Below are 12793 nucleotides of genomic sequence, written 5' to 3'. Positions count from 1 at the left end.
GCCCCCGCATCATAGCCATGACGCGTTTCGGGTCTTCCTCGACCCTTGATCACATGACAGCGCCTTGGAGTGATAGAACGAAATTTAAAGTGACAGTGCACAATTGGGTAATCCACGTCATAACCAATATAGACAAAATACTATCCTAGCGTCCTTGAGTCATACACTTTAAAAAACAGCATTGAATGGACTGTTTTAAAAAAGTTAAAAACATTTCCCCAAATAAATACATATGATAAATAATTTTAAAAAATCATACATAAAAACATCATCATAAATGTACCATATGTTGCTGCTATAGTAGCATATGACAACCTGTGACATTTTTTCTACATATTGATGTCACTTCAGGGAAAACCTTGTTGGGATACTAACTGTAAAATATATATATATATACACATACATATACACCGGTTTCTCACAGTAGGAGCAATTTACCTCGGACTCGTGTCCTGTGCTATTCGGAGTGTGTAAAGCGGGGTTTCTTACTCAATGTGGAGGAAACGCCGCGTGTTCTACCGGAAAGCGTGACATCAGGGGAGGTTACTCAGGTCGCCATCATGAAATGGAGGTTACAGCTCCGACTACAGAGTGTCTGATGCACAGAACAGTTGTGAGCACACAGTACATCTGTGATGTTCAGTACAGGTTTGAGCACTGCATGACCCTGGTGCTTACTGCTCAATAACTGTGTTCGTAAAGTACTTTTCTCCTGCTTATACACGTGAGCACCATATTTCTCCAGTGTTCACTACAGCTGTGAGTACAGTGTGTCTATGCTGCTCAGCAGAGGGTGTGTAAAGTACATCTCTAATGCTCAGGGCAGACTTCAGTACACTAAGCCTCCGTGCAGGTGAGCACAGTATCCCTCTGGTTCACAGTACAGGTGTGTGTGCAGTATGCCTCAGTACATGTGAGTACAGTATGTACCAGTACCTGTGAGTAGAGTATGCCTCTAGTCCTCAGTAGGTGTAAGTATAGTATACCTGTGGACCTGTGAGTACAGCCCTCAGTACATGTGAGTACAGTATGCGTCTGGTCCTCAGTATCTGTGAGTAGTCCTCCGTACCTGTGAGTACAGTATCCCTCTGGTGCACAGTGCCTCAGTACCTGAGAGTACAGTGTGCCTCTGGTCCTCAGTACCCGCGAGTACAGTATCCCTCTGGTGCAGTGCCTCAGTACCTGTGAGTCCCTATGCCACTGGTCCTCCGTATCTGTGAGTAGTCCTCAATACCTGTGAGTACAGTATACCTATGGTCCTACGTACCTGTGAGTCCATTTGCCTTAGATCCACAATACCTGTGAGTACAGTCCTCCGTACCTGTGAGTACAGTATGCTTCTGGTTCTCACTACCTGTTAGTACAGTATCCCTCTGGTGCGCAGTGCCTCAGTACTTGTGAGTACAGTATGCCTCTGGTCTTCACTACCCGTGAGTACAGTATCCCTCTGGTGCAGTGCCTCAGTACCTGTGAGTCCCTATGCCACTGGTCCTTTGCATCTGTGAGTAGTCCTCAATACCTGCGAGTACAGTATACTTCTGGTCCTTCGTACCTGTGAGTCCATATGCCTCTGATCCACAATACCTGTGAGTACAGTCCTCAGTACCTGTGAGTATAGTATGCCTCAGGTTGTAGGGACTGTGAGTACTGTATGCCTCTGGTCCTCAATACCTGCTGTGAGTACTGCCAGCCTCTAGTGTTCGGTGGAGGGGTAGCACGGTGTGCCCCGGGAGATCTCCGCAATTACTCCTCTGGCCATGCGTCCTCTTCTGTTAATGTTTACATCCAGCCCTCCTCCCAAACAGTGCAGCAGAGTCCCCTTGTCAGGCTGTTAATGATTGTTAATCGTTGCTGCGTCTCCCTCACTGGCTGATACACTACAGTGATTAGGTATGTGCGCTTGGCGCTTGCATGTCACTCATTTAACGCGGCACGTTCTGTTGCAGCTGTACATTAGAAAGGCAGTTAAATAGTACACCTGGATGTGTATGACATTAAAAGTGGGATTTTAGGCCGCTATTTCGCCTTTGAAACAATGATAGGCTGTGCATTTCTGTGCCTTGCCATAACCACAAACATTGAGAGAGCACAACGAGCCTGCTTATTTTCGCCGCATGAATGACCCTTACACCCTCTGCACACACCTGTTCCCTTGCGGTGCAGAGAGGTCTACCCTTCTCAGGACTGGAGTATCTTCGCTTTATACACACACTTGTACCACTGGGTAAACTGTCTGCCCTCGGAAATCACTCAGTCCGCTCTGTACACACCCGCTGACTAGGATTGGGGGGCTCTGTTATGTGCACACCTGTGGCTGTTCTGGTAATGACGGCCCCTGCTCTTTGCACACCTGTGCACTAGGGGTGGGTGGCCTTTGTTCTGTGCACACCTGTGGTTGTTCTCCTGGTGTAGGCGGTTCCTGCTCTTTGCACACCTGTGCACTAGGGGTGGGTGGTCTTTGTTCTCTGCACACCTGCGGTTGTTCTCCTGGTGTAGGCTGTCTGTTCTGTGCACACCTGCGGTTGTTCTCCTGATGTTGGCAGTCGCCGCTCTGTGCACTAGGGGTGGGCGGTCTGTGTTGTGTGCACACCTTTGTGTAGGCTGCCTCAGTTCTGTGTACATCTGTGGCTGTTCTGGCAGAGAAGGTCTCTGCCCAGGACACACTCGTACACACTAGGGGTCGGCGGTCTGTTTTTCGAGCGAACCCGTTCTCTTAGCGATGAAAGTATCAGTTTGTCCATTTTGCGTGTTTTGTTTTTCCTGGAGCACATTACGTACACACCTTGCATACTGCAGCAGTTCAGTTCATTGTTCTGCTTGGTCTACTCTTTGAAGAAGATCTAACCCTCAGCAGGGGCTGCTATGGGGCATCTCAACCCATTACTTCTCCACTGCTCAAATGCGGACGCTGCTTTCTGTTGCTGGCCACCATGCCGTAAGGCGTTTAAACAAGTTCTTTGCCAGAAACGAAAGGAATTTAAATTGATGTTTCTCGCTGCGCTATATCTCAATAAGAGGAACACATTATAATTGATCAAACGCTGAACTTTTGAGCCCTGAAAAAGTCTCAATTAAGAGACGAAACGCGTTGGCTAAGACAAAATCACTTATGTACTTGGATTTTAATGTTTAGATCAACTAATAAAGAATTTATTCGGACCATCAGTGGATTCTGTACCTGCTCCTCATATTATTTTGCTTTTGGACTGATTCAATGTGAAAGGAATGTTACGCTATTTTTGATGAGGGCTGATGCCAAAAATACTTCCATTACTCATGTTGTGAGCTGCCAGCAACCTCGCAAAATACGTGACCAACAAATACTAAGCAAGCATTGGCATAGCCAATAGGTCTCGCCTGTGGGACCTGCTGCATAACTAAACACTTATAAGGTCCCAAAGGCAACACCTATTGGCTATGCCAATGCTTGTCTTAAATAGAAATGAACTCCTTTGAGGTAAAACATCTAGAACCCATCAATCTAAAGTCAGTTTGCCAATGTCTTTATTAAGTGGAGGTTTGTCTGCACGCTGATTCTGCAGGGGAATATAGTGACTGGACCGAATATGTCACACCCATCTTGTAGAATCTTGGTTGTGTGTGCCGCAGACTTCTTGCAGGAAACTTGTCTTGTGTAGGAGCTGCTGGGAGTACTGCTGACAACAGCCCTGCAGTTGGTACCTCAAGTTGATAAGCATTTCTGTAGTGAAACTGTCCCCCTACTCTAGCTTCTCAAAAAGGTTTAGGTTGTCGCTGCTGCAGAAGGATTAGTTACTTACCTGTAATCCTAGTTCTCTTCCAGGGGTATCCTCATCAAAGTCATAAGCATTAGAATATTCCCGCCCAAGCGCGGGACCCCTGAAACACTATATTATATGTTTCCCACATATATATATATATACAAACATATATATATATATATATAAAAACATGCAATAGCAGCCAAATAACATCAGAGCTGAAATATGATGTGAAGAATTTCCACCATACATGTAATAATAAGCATTAGAAACATGAGAAACAACACCAAAGATTGTTTAGAAACTGTTTTAATGCTCAGAAAGCAGTAGAAATTCTCATAACTCACTGGAAGCATAGAAAGCTCCCAGGCTGCATTGCAAATACACTAAAAAGACTGAAAAGCTAACCTGTAGCTGCATAGCAATAAACTGACACCGTGCCTTTAAGGCACCCCTGACCCCCTGTATCCCATCATGCCTCAGGGGTGACAGTTAGGTCAGTTGTTCTTTTCGGAGACTGAAAACAAACCCAGTAACAAATAGGTTAACAATATCTCCTTATTAAAGAGTATCCTTTGCCCGGGGAGGTGGGAGGGTTGCTTATGACTTTGATGAGGATACCCCTGGAAGAGAACTAGGATTACAGGTAAGTAACTAATCCTTCTCTTCCAGGGGATCCTCATCAATAGTCATAAGCATTAGAATAGAATAGCGAGCCTCTCCTCTTCCCTGCGGGCAAAGGAATGATAAGACAGTAATCTCATCAACAAGTCTGAGTAGGCTATAGACTACCCAAACAGATTCCTCAAGAAGGCTTGCCCTACTTGAGTATCGGCCCTGGAATCAGATTCGAGTCAGTAATGCCTCGTAAAGGTATGAACCGATTTCTAGGTTGCAGCCTTGCATATTTCTGACATTGGAATGTCATGCAAGAAAGCTACTGTAGCGGCTTTCCCTCTAGTGGAATGCGCTTTGGGTAACCCCAACAAAGGCTTGCCTGCAAGCTGATAGGCCAATTTAATGCAAGAGACAATCCATCTGGAAATGGACCTCTTGGCCGCTGGAAAACCTGTCCGCATTGAACCATAATTCACAAACAGTTGATTTGTTTTCCTAACCCCTTTAGTCCTTTCCAAATAGAACTTGAGCACTCTCTTAAGATCTAAGGAGTGAAGTGACCGCTCGGCTGGGGTCGTAGGATTTGGAAAAAACGAAGGGAGGGAAATGGACTGATTTATATGAAAATCAGAAATGAGTTTAGGCAAGAAAGATGGATGAGCCCTTAGGACTACTCTATTGTGGTGGAAAACAGTATATGGTTCCTTCGCACAGAGCGCTTGTATCTCGCTTACTCTGCGCGCAGAGGTAATCGCCACCAAAAAAGCCGCCTTCCAAGAGAGATGTTGCAAGGAGGCCTTGTGGATGGGCTCGAAAGGAGGTGACATTAACCTGGATAGAACCAGGTTCAATTCCCATGGAGGAGAAGGGTTTCGCACAGGGGGATACACTTTTTTCAACCCCTGGAGGAAGTCCTTAACCACTGGAACCTGAAAGAAAGAAATCTGATCAGGTGATTTTCTGTATGCTACTACGGATGAAAAATGCACCCTAATAGAAGTATACTTCAAACCGGCAGTTGCCAGGGAAAGGAGGTATGGCAAGATGACCTCCTCCTGCCCTTTAGTCAGATCTAAGTGATGATCCCTACACCATAAGTAGAACCTATTCCACTTGAACGCATAGGACGCTCTCGTGGAAGGTCTCTTAGCCTCCTTTAAAATGTTCATGCATTCGGGAGGCAAGTTCAAATGTCCATATTGCAGGACCTCAGGAGCCATGCTGTTAGGTTAAGTGATGGGAGGTCGGGATGCATTATCCTCCCGTTCATCTTGCTCAACAGGTCCGGCCTGCAAGGAAGACCTCTGTGTGGACACACAGACAGATGTAGAAGGTCCGGGTACCACCACTGCCATGGCCAATCCGGAGCTATCAGGATCATTTCCATGTCCGCCCTGAGGAGCTTGGATACTACCTTCGGAATCAGAGCCAGGGGAGGAAACGCGTAAGCGAATGTTCCTGACCAATCTATCAGGAGAGCATTCCCCTGCGTTCCTGGCCGGTGGAACCTGGACACGAAGGCGTGGCATTTGGCGTTTTCGTCGTCTGCAAACAAGTCTATGGTTGGACGACCCCAGCAACGAAAAAGCTCTTCTACCACTTTGTCGTTTAGCACCCAGTCTGGCTGATCTTCGAAGTGCCTGCTGAGTGCGTCTGCTATTATGTTAAATTCGCCTGGAAAGTGCACCTCCACTACTGTGAGCCCTCGAGCGAGAAGCCAATGCCAGATTGTCTAAGCCTCTCGAGAGAGTGGGCGAGATCGTGTGCCTCCTTGTTTGTTCAGATAGAACATGGTGGTCGTATTGTCAGAGTGAACCAGGACTGAGTTGGACTCGATCGCTGGAAAGAAAGCTTTGAGAGCCAGGAATACCGCTCCGAGTTCCAGCAGGTTGATGTGGTATGTCTGCTCCTGCGCAGCCCACTGGCCTTGAATTTGAAGCGGACCCATGTGCGCTCCCCATCCTTGCAGAGAGGCATCCGTCACTATAGACTGGGATGGAAGAGGTTGGTGAAACGGTACTCCCACCAGCACATTCCTTCTCCGGGTCCACCATTTGATGGCATCCTTCGTCGCTTGGGAAAGAGTGATACGATCTTCCCAACGCCCTGTCGCTTGGTCCCACTGGTCCTCTAGAGCCTGCTGCAGAGGACGCATTCTCAGCCTGGCGTTTGGGATGAGAAAAATGCAGGACGCCATGGAACCCAGCAGGGATGCTACTTGTCGGGCTGTTGGAAGCCGAGACTCTAGCAGAATCCCACATTTCTGACTCATGGAAAAAAATCTCTCCTCCGAAGGAAACGCTTTTCCCAATCTTGTGTCCAGAACGGAGCCTAGGTAGTGGATGGACTGTGTAGGCCGCTGGACTGACTTCTCCAGGTTCACATGGAGACAGTCTGTGCAACTGGTGCAGGCAAAGCTGTAGGTCGTGCGTTGCCTGTACCGGAGATGGGCCTTTTAGGAGGCAGTCGTCCAGGTATGGGTAGATGAAGAGCCCCTTTTTGTGAAGAAAAGCCGCCACCACTGCCATGCATTTGGTGAAGACCCGTGGTGCGGACTTGAGACCGAAGGGTAGCACCTTGTACTGGTAGTGTTTTCTCCCTACGACAAACCTCAAGTACTTGCAATGTTGTTGAGCAATTGGGATATGAAAGTACGCATCTTGCAGATCCACCGAACACATCCAATCTCCGGCTTGAAGATGTGGGCATATTTGGTGAAGCGCTAACATGCGGAACTTTTCTTAGACGATGACTTTGTTCAATAGAAGTAGATCGAGTATTGGTCTGAACTTGTCCTCCTGATCTTTTTTGGGGACAAGAAAGTATCTGGAGTAGACTCCCTTTCCTCTTTGAGAGGGAGGAACTTTCTCTATAGCTCTTTTTTGTAGTAGAACTCTCACCTCTCTTCGGAGCAAGCTTAGCTGGTGAGGGCAAGAGTTCTTTGGAGGAATGCTCTTCGGAGGCGCACGGAAACGTAGTCTGTATCCATTGCGCAGTATATTCAGCACCCACTGATCCTTTGTGATGCTGACCCACTCTGCCAGGTGTTGTGAAGCACTTCCTCCCACTGGAGTGGGCAACGGCGCCAGAGGAAGCCATTGCTCAGGCCTTTCCTTCCTCTTGTGGTGTAAGAGGACTGTTGGTGACCTCCTCTACCTCTGTTGGCTTTGCCTCAAAACTGGGATTGACCCTGGTTCTTACTTTGGGACCACTGAGGGGTTTGAACCCTCTGTTGAGCTCCTCTCCCCCTGTTGGCCTTGAAGCGGTGTTTGAATTCTTTTTTCTTTTCAAAACCCACCGCTTTCACTGTATCTAGTTCCGTCTTCATAAGGGTCATCTCTTAGTCAGCATGCTCCCCGAAGAGAGAGGATCCTGAAAAGGGGAGATTAAGGATGCGATGCTGAGCATCTGGCTTCAGACCTGTAAGGCGCAACCAAGCCGACCTCCTGGCACAAACCCCATGTGAGTAGGAATGCGCCGCAAGCACTGCCCCATCCGCAGCCGTGTTTATTATCTGATTCGCCACCAGACATCCTTCTATCACAGTCTCTTCAAAATCCTGCTGGTCTTCCTTCGGCAGTTTGGATTTGAACCTTTCCATGGAGTCCCATAAGGCTCTGTCGTATCGACCCAGAAGTGCAGCCGCACTGGAAACCTTCAGAGTGGAGGCAGCTGAATTGCAAACCTTGCGACCCCAGGAGTCCTGAGATTTGCGGTCCTTGTCTGGTGGGACTAAAGAGGAACCGGCAACTGCGTGAGTCTTCCTCGCCGCTGCCACTATTACAGAGTCTGCTGGAGGGTCAGATTTTACAAAAACCGGGTTAGAAGAGGCCGGTTTGTATTTCTTCTGAATGCGGGCTGGCACCGCTCTGATAGCCGCTGGAGTTAGGAAAACCTCTTTGACAGGATCCATAATCCCCGGGACTAAAGGCAGCAGTGGGCGAGAGATAGCTTTTTTGTGTAAAGTCTCAAAAATTACTGTCTTTGTAACCTGAGGGACAGACATTTCAATGCTCAGCTTCTGAGCTCCTCTTTGCAGGACATCCAGATAAGTTCCAATGTCATCCACTGGGGAGGATCTGGACGTAGGACAGTCCGTCAACGAAGGGGTGTAATCCCTCTTGGAAGACCTGGTAGAAGAGGTAGATGAAGTAGACGGATTTCGTCGACGCCTACGGTGAGCACTGTGCCTCCTCTCCCGCAATCTTTTTGAACGCTCATCCCTTCTAGGAGAGCTAGATCTGACCCGATCTTCTGAACGAGGCCTGACCGGCTTTTCTCTTCTGGGAGATCGGGATCTTCTGGGAGATCTGGTTGGTGTTCTCACAGGTGATTTGCGCCTGGGAGGACTATGCTTGTCCATCTCCTCTATCAGACTCTGAAGAGGAGACCTGTGTTGTGGGCTGACATATTCTTGCATACGTTTGGCAGCCCCAGAATCTCGCCAATGGTTCAGAGACTTGTACCATCTAGGTGACATTCTGACTTGCTCAGCCGAAGGATCTGGCTGACGCACAGGAGATCTGCGCACAGGACTTCTGGACCTTGAAGATGCAGTTGAGGAGCCAGACGACCGTGAAGTGGAATGACGAGAAGCTGACTCCGTTACCATGATCACAGAGTTTCCTGAATGTCTCGAAGTCGAGCGTTCTTCTCTTGCCGCCGAACGCCTTCGGGGGGTCGGCGGGTCCAACAATCTCGACTTCGAATGCCTCGACGGCGATCGATGTGAAGATCTATGGTCTCTCGACGTCGAACGGCGATGCCCGGTCGTCGACGGAGGCCTCTCTCTCGACGTCGAACGACGTCGGCCAGTCGTCGACAGAGCTCTCTGTCTCGAAGTCGAACGGCGATGACCGGCCATCGACGGAGTTCCCTGTCTCGAAGTCGAACAGCGATGCCCAGCCGTCGACGGAGCCTTCTGCCTCGACATCGAATGCCTGTGCGACGACGGCGGAGGGGTATTGGACACCCTCGATGCCGAGCGTCGACGAGACACTGATGGAGACTGCGTCCTCGACGCCGATCGACGTGTTACTGTCGATGGCGGAGGGGTCTTGGTCCTTGACGTCGAACGCCGCTTCTTGGACGACGGCAGAGGGGTCACACTTCGACGCCGGTTGTCGCCTGGATGACGACGGCGGAGGAGTGACCTCCCTCGACGCCGATCGTCGCCTGGTTGACGACGGCGGAGGGGCCTTTGATCTCGACGCCGACCGTCGCCCGGTTGACGACGGCGGAGGGGATCTCGACGACGGAATTGGATCCTTCGACGTCGTCGACGTACCTGTTCTTCTTTTCGACGGCGAGCCCGCCGTCGACGGTCTTTTTGAAGCCAAACGATCCACCGGTGGTTCTTTCCTCAGCGCCAAGCCTGACGCTGAAGCTGAAGGGATGGAAGACCTGTCTTTTGAAGATGTTTTAGTCTTCTTGGAACCCTTCTTCCCCGGAGACCTTCCTCTGGATGACCTATGAGCCAAGCCATAGATGCGGATTCTCTCCCTGTCTTTGAGAGTTCTTCCTGACAGGTGCTCGCAGTGAGGACAGGTGCCTAGATCATGATCTTCAGGCAGACACAGGATACAAACATCGTGGTTGTCTGATTTTGCTTTCTTGTTGCCACAAGAAGGACACTTATCAAAAAGTGAAGGCATTTTCAGCTAAAAATACCTAGTAAACTGACTGAAAAGGCAGTTCCTTACTAGACTAGTTGTAAAATGTCAAAGTAAGTGAAAAAGTTGTTCAAAGTGAAGTAATTTTCTGTCAGAAAGCAGAAATTAGTGGAGCTCTGTAACCAGGATCCTTCCTGAAGGAGCCGGAAAGAACTGACCTAACTGTCACCCCTGAGGCATGATGGGATACAGGGGGTCAGGGGTGCCTTAAAGGCACGGTGTCAGTTTATTGCTATGCAGCTACAGGTTAGCTTTTCAGTCTTTTTAGACTGTGTGTTTGCAATGCAGCCTGGGAGCCTTCTATGCTTCCAGTGAGTTATGAGAATTTCTACTGCTTTCTGAGCATTAAAACAATTTCTAAACAATCTTTGGTGTTGTTTCTCATGTTTCTATTGCTTATTATTGCAAAAAACACAGATGGACAGAATGCAGAACAATGTCTTACATTCACCCCAGTACAAAGATCTGGGCCTAAATCCATCGTTTTTTGCTCTCCACACCACCCTAGGTCAGACACTGGCTATATGCAAATCAGCCTTGACCCTGTGCCTCATGGGAACAGTCCAGCCCGAACTACCAAGCCATGTCTTTCCTAGACCAGAATCAAGTATCCAAGGACCGGTTTCGGGCTATCAGCCTTCTTCAGCCTGGATAGCTTGACTCCAGTGATGTGGAGAGCCTGGGACTTAAGTCTGAGCATACCCAGCCCACTCGGGGTGAAATGCTTATTATTACATGTATGGTGGAAATTCTTCACAGCATATTTCAGCTCTGATGTGATTTGGCTGCTATTGCATGTATATATATATATATATATATATATATATATATATATATATATATATATATATATATATATATATGAAAAAACCATAGGTTTCACACCAGTTATAGTTAGCTGGAAATTTTACTGACATAAAACCATTGAAATTCCCACGTAATAGTTAGTTTGACTCACTATAACGTGCGCGCCTGCAATGCACTGCAGATGACGTCACATATTACATCACTCATGACATGGTCAGTGACATCACTCATGACATCACTGATGACACCATTCAGTGAATGTGTGTCTTTCTGTCTGAAAAATAAATATGTTTTATATATGTACATATAAAGGTTGATGGAAGAATAAATGTTTAAATAAGTGTCTAAATGGATTTTTTTTTTTAAATGATTGGTTAACTGGATAATTAAGTCTATCTTAGTGATAACATATATTAGTGAGTAATGTTTAAATATTTAAATATATGTATCAGTGTGTGAATAAGTGTCTGCATGGGTTGGTGAGTAGCTACATGTGTGTGTACATGTGTTATTAGATGTTTTTTTAGTATCCGTATGAGTGTCTGTATGGTTTGGCGGGGGTATTACTTAGCACATAGATGCATCAATGACTGACTCGCTGTTTGTATGTGTTTTGAAGACAGCATATGTGCAGGATTGTATGGGTGGATGAGTGTGTATATGTGTGTGTTAGTGAGTGAATGACTGTCTCACTAGTGTCTTTATCAGTAACTACATATGTTTTAATCTAGTATATGTGAATATTGATGTATATAAGTGAGTATATGTGAGAGTAAGAGATTGTAAGAGTTCCTGTTTAAATAAGTATGTGTTTCTATAAGTGATAGTTTAAGAGAGTAAGTATGTGTACGTTTCCTTAGAAGTAAGGTAGTAGTGTGTGTATAGCTGTATATGCAAATAAATGGATGTTCAATAGTTTATTTGCATGTGTGAGTATGTGTGTCAGTAACTTTTGGATGACTGTTGGTGTGTAACAGGATGTATAGGTGTATCACTACATATATAAAACATATTTATTTTTCAGAAAGACACACATTCACTGAATGGTGTCATGAGTGATGTCACTGCCCATGTCATGAGTGATGTAATATGTGACGTCATCTGCAGTGCATTGCAGGCGCGCAAGTTATAGTGAGTCCAACTAACTATAACGTAGGAATTTCAATGGTTTTATGTCAGTAAAATTTCCAGCTAACTATAACTGGTGTGAAACCTATGATTTTTTCAATGAATTTAATAGGTTTTTTAAATGCTAATTCCTAACTATTACTGGTGTGAAACCTATGGTTTTTTCTGTGCATTTAATAGGTTTTTAAATGCTAATTCCTAACTATATATAAGGCCCCAAACATATGTTTTTTTTAGTGAATTTCAAAGTTTTTTTAATAGCAAATGTCTATAGCTATGAAATGTAATATTTTTGAAAATGAATCCTATATTATATATTTATGTAAAACAATTTTTTTATGTATATTGTTCTTTTTTTTGCCCTGGAGCGCTCCCGGTGCGCGCCCCGGTGAGCGCCCCGGAAAGCGCATTCTTTTGAAGCGCCCCGGTGCGCGCACCGGGGAGCGTCCCGTTCGCGCCAATGCCGCAGCCGAAAACATCATTGTGACGTACCGCGTAGCCGCATCCGCGTGATACGCACGGCGTAAACGCACCCAGAAGCACTCGAGCGCATACGATCGCGCGTAGCAAAAGCGCGTCGGATCATGTGACCTGAAAATAACACTTTTCATTGGTTGCTAACAGTTTTTTTTACAAAGAATGAAATCCCCACCCATTTCCTTCACTTCTTCTTTCACTTTTGTGACTGAAAGACCTGCCTTTTTGCTCTCTGTTCTTTGTTGGATATCTTGGATTATCATGGCTGCCAGACCATCCAGCAGTGAAGGTGACTCCAATGAATTCATCAATGAAGAGCCTCCTCAGCTGAAGGTTAAAGAACATTTCATC

General features: G+C 46.6%; 1 protein-coding gene across 1 annotated transcript in view; it reads right to left on the bottom strand.

Annotated features, from left to right (window-relative positions):
* LOC147692680 (F-box only protein 27-like) overlaps positions 1-12793 on the bottom strand; it is a 294364-nt gene that overhangs the window by 145105 nt on the left and 136466 nt on the right. The window lies entirely within an intron of this gene.

This window comes from Lissotriton vulgaris, chromosome 9 (genome assembly GCF_964263255.1).
Source record: "Lissotriton vulgaris chromosome 9, aLisVul1.2, whole genome shotgun sequence".
Lineage (NCBI taxonomy): Eukaryota > Metazoa > Chordata > Amphibia > Caudata > Salamandridae > Lissotriton > Lissotriton vulgaris.
Note: the sequence above shows the minus strand (reverse complement) of the source record. Positions and strands in the feature narration are given on the sequence as shown.